Below are 8,822 nucleotides of genomic sequence, written 5' to 3'. Positions count from 1 at the left end.
TCAACATTGCAAAAATATGGAATCTACCTAAGTGCCCATCAACTGAATGGATTAAGAAATTGAGGTATATATATATATATATATGCACACATATACACACAAACACACACACACACACACACACACACACACCATGGAGTGCTATTCAACAATAAGAAAGAGTGAAATAGTGTCTTTTGCAGCAACTTAGAGGGAACTGGAGGACATTATCTTAAGTGAAGTAACTCTGGAACAGATAAATAAATGCTCCATATTCTCGCTTATAAGTGGGAACTAAACTATGGCTACATAAGGGCACACGGAGTGGTATAATGGACGTTGAAGACTCAAAAGGGTGAGGGTGGGAGGAGGTGAGGTATGGTAAATTACCTATGGGGCACAATGTACAATACTCAGGTGAAGGATACACCAAAATCCCAGACTTCACCACTATACAATATATACGTACAACAGAATTCAATTTGTACCCCCCAAAACTTAAAATTTTAAAAAAGATTAATAAGTTTACTGTAGATATGATTTGTCTCCTTCAATCTGTTACTATAGTTAGCCAGTCCTGGGATTATTTGCTCCCAGATCCATCTCTCATTTTCTCCTACTCTGCTCTCCACTCTACAGGATTTGACTCCTGAAGGCTCCAATTCCTAGGCTCACCAACATTTGGTTGCCATTTTGGTTCAGGAAGATAGAGCGATTAGAGGTTTTTCTCCTCCTTCTTCTGCATCAGGTGACTTCTCCTTCAGTGGCTACATTTTCCATGGCTCCAGCCACCATCAGATAGTCCCACCATGATTCCAGATCCTGTTGAACCCAATACCTAGGCTCCATTAATGCTAAATTCGTGTTTGTCCTTCAGACCTAGAGGTGAGATTGACTTCCTCGTGTGGCTAATTATTGGGTTCTCCAACTCTCCCTCGTTTGGCTTCTCCATCATTTGTGTAATCAGTCCCCTGCATTAAATTCCCTCTGTATTAAATATTGATAGAAGTTTCTATTTTCCTAGTAAATCCTTGACTCTTACACATGGCCAGTTACGTAGATTGATCTTCTAGTGTTAAACGTCTTTGCATTCCTGCAATTAACCCAACTCTGTCAACAGCATTTAAATATGTTTAAAACTGTTCTATAACTAATGACAAAAACAAAACAAAATAAAATGCTTTTGGAACCTGAAATCTCCTCCAAGTGACGTTCTAGTTCTATCATCCTTTTCACAGTCCTCTCAAAAATAATTTTCACACCTTGTTTGGGGATAAATTTTGAAAATATTAATAGCATAAGTAAAACAATAATATATTCAACTTGTAAAAAATTCAAGTCATACACATAAAGCTATATAACACTAACTGTATGATACAGCCCAAGTGATACTCAGAGGGAAATAGATAGCATTAAATATATGAGACAATGAAAATGTTTAAAACATCTGCACATTTCAAGAAACTAAAGAATAAATACCATATGCAACTTATCTTAGTAGAAGGTATGAAATAATGAAGATAAAAGCAGAAATAATGAAGCAGATAACAGTAGAGATAACTGACAAAACACAATTCTTTGAAAATACTTACAAAATAGACATTTTTCCTAGTAGGATCAATTACTAAAGAAATTTTTTTGCAAACAATGGAAGTTAAATAAATTGTAAAAAACATAGATACAGAAGAGATTTGAATAAGAGAACACTACATATACGACAGCTCACCCTTGGTCATGGATGCAAGAGCTCCCCATTTAACATCTAGCCTGGGACTTGGAGTCATTTTTTACAAGGGTTGCCACTGGACAAAGGGTCCTACGTGGAAGGGGAGCACATTTCCCATGGAGCAATTAATCAAGAAGCCAAGGGCCAAGATGAGGGCTCTCATGAGTGAGAACTGAGGTGTCCACTCACCCTAGAACATAGGAGTCCCAAAGAATCCATCTCTGCCCTGCCAGTCCTGGAAGAATCCAGGCAGAGTTGTCAGTCTGACCACTCCCTCAATTCTCGGCAATACTGGTGTTGACCTGTACAGGTGAATTTCTCCCTCAAGGGATTCATGGCAGTGTACGCCTTAGTCTACTTGAGCATACTCAGGTTAGCCCAGGGAGGTGTCACATGGCTCGGTAGGAATCGAGGTGAGGGCCCTGAGGGGGGGACCAAGGCAGCCCTGGACTCCAGAATGGAAGGGGCCCCAGCACTGTACTAGTGGTCAGCTCTGGGAGATCCCATTGTAGAGCGGACAGAATCCGAGGTTCTCCCGGCAGTCAAGGTGAGACACTGAAGGAGGACTAGTGGAACATTTGACCCTAGGACAGAGGGGCCCCATCCCTGCCTCTGCCATCAGTGATGTCCACCGACTTCTGCCTCAGGGGTTGACAGAGGTAAGGGCCTTGGTGTGAGGTCCAGACTTCAGCTCAGCGGATGGCAGAGGGCCCCAAATAATCCAGCTCTGCCCCTGCCGTCAGCCCTGGGACATCCTGGGACAGACTTGTCAGACTGAGGCCTTCCCGTTTATAGCACAAGGGAATCTGGGAGTCATATGTTGATGTGACCCAGGGTCAACTGAGGGCCATAGTGGGCGGAGATCCAGGCTCTGCCACATCCTCGTAGGGGGCCCCACATTCCATTCTTGTCCCTGCTGTCACCCCTGGGAAGCCCAGGTACAGGACGGGATGTGAGGTAGACCGACTTGTGCCTGAGGGGCTGTCAGAGGTGAAGCCGTTGCTCTGAGGTCCAGACTTCCGGTCGACCGTGAGCAGAGGGCCCAGGTTCTGTGAGGAGTCAAGGTGAGATGCTCAAGGTGGACTGAGGGGACTCCCCTCTGGTAGAGGGTCCCCAAATATTCCAGCTCTGCCTCTCCTGTCAGCCTGGGGAAGCTCAGGGAAGCCCAGTGAAGCCCACATGTGGGGGGCCGGCTGTGACATCCACCGACGTCTGTCTCGGGGGCTGATAGAGGCGAGGCCATTGGTCTGAGGGGCAGGTTTCACGTCGGTGGAGGGGAGAGGGCCGAGGCTCTGTGAGGAGTCAAGTGAGATGATGAGGGTGGACTGAGGGGGCCCCCATCCCAGGTAACGTGTCCCAGAATAATCCAGCTTTGTCCCTGCTTTCATCCTTGGGCCACCTTGTGGCAGACCTGTCAGGCTGAATCCCTCTCCCTTAGTATTTAGGGGACTCTGGGAGTCGGAGCCTGCTGTGACCTGGGGCTGACTCAAGGACATGGGGGGGGGGGCGTCCAGGCTCTGCCAGGCATCAAGGTCAGGACCCTGAGGGAGGATTGAGGTCTCCCACCGCCCATCCCCTTCCACCCTGAATGTCACTGCTGGGATGGCCCAGGGTGTGGGGGCCACTGACTTACACCTCAGGGGTTAGACAGAAGTAAGAGCATTGTTGTGAGTGGAAGGGACACAGGCTGTACCAGGCAGCCAAGATGAGAACACACAGATAAGGAGGAGGGGAGGGAGTCCTAGACTTCAGGATAGTGGAGAACCCCACAGATGCCTCTCCTTCTGTCAACCCTGGGAGGCCCCATGGAGGGTGGCCTGGCACGTGCATCTTGACAGCCACCTCCTGGTCTAAGGGATGGTAGGGGCTTGGTATAGTGAGCACGGCCTGAGGTGAGCAGAGGGAGATGCCCAGACCCTGCTGGGAGACAAGAGGTGGATGGAGACCCAGGATCCCAGGACAGAGGGGCCCCAACCTAGCCCCTGCTTTCATCCCTGGGAGACCCTGAGCAGGGTTGCCACATGTGGTACATCCACGCTTCTTTACGGCCATGAGGAAGGTGAACACCTTGGTGTGAGGGAGGCCTAGGGGTACCCCACTCCAGAACAGTGGAGGCCTCACAGAAACACCCTGTCCTCACAGTCAGCCCTGGAAGCTCCACGCAGCATGGCCAGACCTGGTGCTCCCTCACTACTGCCTGAAGGGGCTGAGTGTGGTTACAAATTTGGTCTGTGGGCCGCAGCTCCAGGTCAGCACAGGAAAGCAGCCAGGCCTGCTAGGCATCATCAAGGTGAGGACACAGGGGGATGAGTGAGGGGACCTTGTACCCCCGATAGGGAGTGCCCGTCCATCCGCTATGACAGTTTTTGGCCCTGGGAGGACCCAAAACTGGGTGACCACATGTGCTGGCCCCAGACTTCTACCTGGGGAGCAAGTGAGGGAGGAGAGGACCTTGTTCTCAGGGGTGCAGCCTCACATCAGCTGAGGGAGGAGTTCCAGGTTTTGTCAGAAGTCAAGATGAGTACCGTTAGTGAGGACTGAAAGTACTTACCAGCCCCAGAAAAGAAGGGACCCCACTGAGTCTGGCTTCTTTGTTTTCAGCCCCCTGAGGATACAGGTGGTAGCAGCAAGACTTGGCAAGCTCTGGCTCTCAAGGCAGTGGGGGGAGGGGCATCCTCAGGAGTTAGAGTTTGGCCTGAGCTCAGATGGACCATCTCAAGTCAGCAGGGGTGGGTCAAGGCCCTGCCAGGATTAAAGATAAATACCTTAGGGTGAGTTGAGGGAACCCTCACCGCAAAACAGTCTGACACAGGCCCTGCAGTCATCCCTGGGAGATGTGGGGCAAACTCACTGCCTTCTGCTCCGTATCAGGGATGTGAGCTCTTGTTCTGAGTGTTTCTCAGGTGAGAAGAGGGGTGGGGTCTAGGGCCCTCTATGCAAAAGGAGAGGGCCCTGAGTGGGCAGGGAAGCGACCATCCACCCCAGAATGGTGGGGACCTCACAGAGCCTGGCCCACCTTCCTGACAGCACTAGGGGTACCCGGGCTGTGCATGTTCTGCAGCATGAGGGCCCCTCACTTCCCCTTACAGGGGCTCCAGGAACCCACGGTGAGACCTTGGTCTGAGGCAGAGTCCTCAGGGCATGGAGCAGAGGAGGCCCAGGCAGTGCCAGGAGTCAAGGTGAGGTACACACTCTGAATGTGTGCCAGAGGCCCTGCGCTCTCCAGGACAGAGGGGACCCAATACTGCCCAGCCCCACCCACCCACTATCAGCCATGGAGCCTCACACTCTGCAGTCCAGCTGCGCTTGAGGAGCCATCTCCTTTTCATGTTCATGTGCTCAGGGGATAATCTGACCAGGAGGAGAGGAGCCTTGGGAGGCCCCAGGGCATCACCTAAATAGAAGGCCTGTAGGTTGCACTTTGTAAGAGCCCCCACGGTATGGTTCTCACTGAGGCCACTGACATGCTCCCTCTCTTCTCAGGTCTGTGGGTCCCCATCACCCAGCTCCTGCCCACACTAGTGCCTGCTGTCCCTGACCAGAGCCATCATGCCTTCCCACCTCTTTCAGAGGAATCAGTGCCTTTAGGCCCCATGAGAGGTGCAGGGCCTGGTGGGTTCACAGGCTCCCGGGGTCCAGGAGGAAGGTGCGGCTGCCTCCTCCTCTACTGTCACCCCAGGATCCTGGAAGAGGTTGCTGCTGCAACACTGAGTCCTCAAGGAGCCTCCTCCTCTCCCACTGGCCTGGCCTCCAATCCAGAGCACCACTGCACTGAAGGCTCCATCACCGAAGAAAAGGAGGGGCTAAGCACCTCCCAGCACCTGACAGTCCTGGCGTCCGTGCTGCAAGAAGAGCTACAACAGAAAATGTTTGATTTGGTTCATTTCCTGCTCCTCAAGCATCGAATGAAGGAGCCTATCACCGAGGCAGAAATGCTGAATATTGTCATCAGAGATTACCAAGACCACTTCCCTGAGATCTTCATCAAAGCCTCTGAGTGCATGCAGCTGGTCTTTGGCATCGATATGAAGGAAGTGGATCCTGCCAGCCACTTCTATGTCCTTGTCACTGCCCTGGGCCTCACCTACAGTGAGGAGCTGAATGATGGCCAGGGCTTTCCCAAGGCCGGTCTCTTGATGATCATACTGGGCTTAATTTTATTGGAGGGCAACTGTGCCCGGGAGGACGGTTGTCTGGGAAGTGCTGGGTGTGATAGAGGTGTGTGCTGGGAGTGAGTATTACATCTACGGGGAGCCCCGGAACTCATCACCCAGGAATGGGTGCAGGAAGTGTACCTGGACTACCACCAGGTGCCCAACAGCGATCCTGCATGTTATGAGTTCCTTTGGGGCCCGAGAGCCCATGGTGAAACCAGCAAGATGAAAGTCCTTGAGCATGTGGTGAAGCTCAATCAGGGCAACCCCAGATCCTTCGCACTCCTGTGTGAAGAGGCTTTGAGAGATGAGGTAGAGAGGGAGTGAGCAGGAGCTGCAGGCAGGGCCAATGGTGGTGCAAGGCCAGTGCACATCCAGGTCCCCTTCCAGCAGCTCCTCCTTCCCCATGAGAAATTAGTCCTTTCTTTACTCTGTGTTCAAAGAGAGCAGTCAGTGTTTAAAGCAGTGGAGGGCCCCAGTAGCTTACAGAAACCACCACTGCATAACCTTTTGTGTCCCTGTTACATTTGGGTGTTTTGCATATTGATCTTTGTTTTCCTTTTGGAATTTTTCAAATTTTGTTTTATTCATAGAAGTTTTAATTAGCTTCAGCATCCCCAGAGAAGAAGAAGTTGGGGAATGATATTGAACACACATGTAATTTTGCTTATCAAAAGTAACAGTTTGCCATTTTTTAAAAAAAATGGGGTCACCTTCCATTTCATTTTGCTGCTTGGAACAAGGTGGAATTGGAATGTCATTGCCATAGAAATTTTCTTGGAAATGTGAAAGAACTTTGATTTAAGCATATGGAGTTATGAAATAAAGAAATAAAATTTAAAGACGCTTCAATATTACAATCTAATCCTTTTCACATGTCTTGCTATAAAATTAAAATATACGTGTGTATGTGACTTTGCCTGGCTCATTTTTGAACGTAGGGGAAATTAATCTCAATAAATAAGAGCCACTGATCACTGGCACATTTGTTCCCCAAATATTCATTGACCATCTGCTCTTTGAAAGACTGTGGGTTAACGGTGACACTAGGGTAAGATAGACCCAACGCTGCCCATAGAATTAGAGAGTCTAGGAGCTGCAGTCATATAATTAAGGTGGTGAGATGTCCTCTAAGTCCTAAAGAACAAGTGACGGAAGGGTTGAAGGGTGGCACTTCTGCTGAGAGCAGTGGGGTGTGAGTGCCCTGAGCCAGGGTGGTTTGGGGCTTGGGGAAACTTCAGTTCCTTCTGTGGGAGTTGGTTGTAATGAAGCTGGGTGGTGGCAGGGCCAGACTGTCAGACCATGTGACTCGTGACTTACCGCTGAGAGCAAAGCCTGGAAGGGAGAACTGCCCTGAGCAGTTCCTTCTGGATGCTGAGAAAAGCAGAGAGGGATCTCCAGATGGGGTGGGTGTGGAAGATATCCTGTGCTCTTGTCCCACTGCGGCTGAGCACAGATCAAGAGCCAGGTGATCAACAATTGTCCTTTGCAGGGATTTCCTGAGATATAGGGCGAATCTCCCATGAAGTGAGGCCCCAAGGCAATGGCCAAGTACACATCTGCCTGGCTGGGAGAGCCAGAGCCAATCCTATTAAAATGGCATTTTAGTTAGGTTATCTCAAGTGTAATTTGGCCTATTGTAAGGGCTTAGATTTTGGGTGGTGATGAAATGGATAAAAAAAAAAAAGCGGTTTGGCTGGAAAAGCAGCTGGGAGGGAGGGAAGGAGTTGGTCCTTGCCTCAGATGCCAGGAACTTTGAGCTGTATCCAGCTGTGGAAGACTCCCCCACACCCAAATTAAATAGTAAATCATCTAGGAGGGAATTTTTACTGAGTTTTTTTCCATGAAGCAACATTTTTTGCTGAATAGGAATTGCCTATCCTATTGAGCTGCATACACAGAGGTTTCCTAGATAATAGCGACACTAGCAAAAACAAAATTCCCAGAAGTAAGTGTAGTAGGATCTGAGGTCCAAATATACTAATAATGCAAATAACTGTCAATCAGGAAAAATATAACATATGGCAGACACTGTGTCAGGTGCTTTACTTACATTGCACACATTCCAACAGTCCTACCAGACAGATCCTATCAAACCTATTTCGCAGATGAAGAACCTAAGGCTCACAGGGCTTGGTAGATTCCCATAAACACATGGCTAGTAAGAAACAGGGTCAGGACTAGATCCCCTGCCATTATGGACAGAATGTTGTCTGCCCTAAAATCCATATGCTGAAGCCCTAACCTGCAGTACCTCAGACTGTGACTGTATTTGGTGATACAATCTTTAATGAGGTCATTGAGGTAAAATGAGGTACTTAGGGTGGCCTCTAATTTAATGACTGGTGTCCTTATGAGAAGAGGAGATTAGAACAGAGATACACACAGAGGGAAGACCCTTTGGAGACGCAGGGAGAAGACAGCCATCTCCAAAACCAAGGAAAGAGGCTTCAGAAAAAACCAACCATGCCATCACTTTGATTGTGGACTTCCAGCCTCCAGGACTATGACACTACAAATTTCTGTTGTTTAAACCCCCCAGTCCATGGCACCTTCTCATGGCAGCCCGAGAAAACTAATACATATGGTCTGAATTCATCTAGAGCCCACACCGTTTCCACTCTTCCCAACCTGAAGCAGACGTTGGTCTTGCTTCATTTCTCTTCTCATGATTCCATAATGTTTCTCAGGCAAACAAAACAAGGACTGTGGTCCAGGTACTAAAAGCAGGCACAAAAATGTGTTATGGAATGAAATGTGTCCCCCAAAATTCATACATGGAAGCTGTAAGCCCCAATGTGATGGTCCTTGGTGATGGGGACTTTGGGAGGTAATTCGGTTTTGTTGAGGCCATGAGGGTGGAGCCCTCATCATGGGATTAGTGCCCTTACAAGAAGAGACCCCAGAGAAGAAGCTTTCTCTTTCTATTTCTCCCTGCCATGTGAGGACACACAGAGAAGGTG

Source organism: Eulemur rufifrons, chromosome 30 (assembly GCF_041146395.1).
Source record: "Eulemur rufifrons isolate Redbay chromosome 30, OSU_ERuf_1, whole genome shotgun sequence".
Lineage (NCBI taxonomy): Eukaryota > Metazoa > Chordata > Mammalia > Primates > Lemuridae > Eulemur > Eulemur rufifrons.
The sequence above is the reverse complement of the archived record's forward strand: the minus strand, read 5'-3'. Positions refer to the sequence as shown.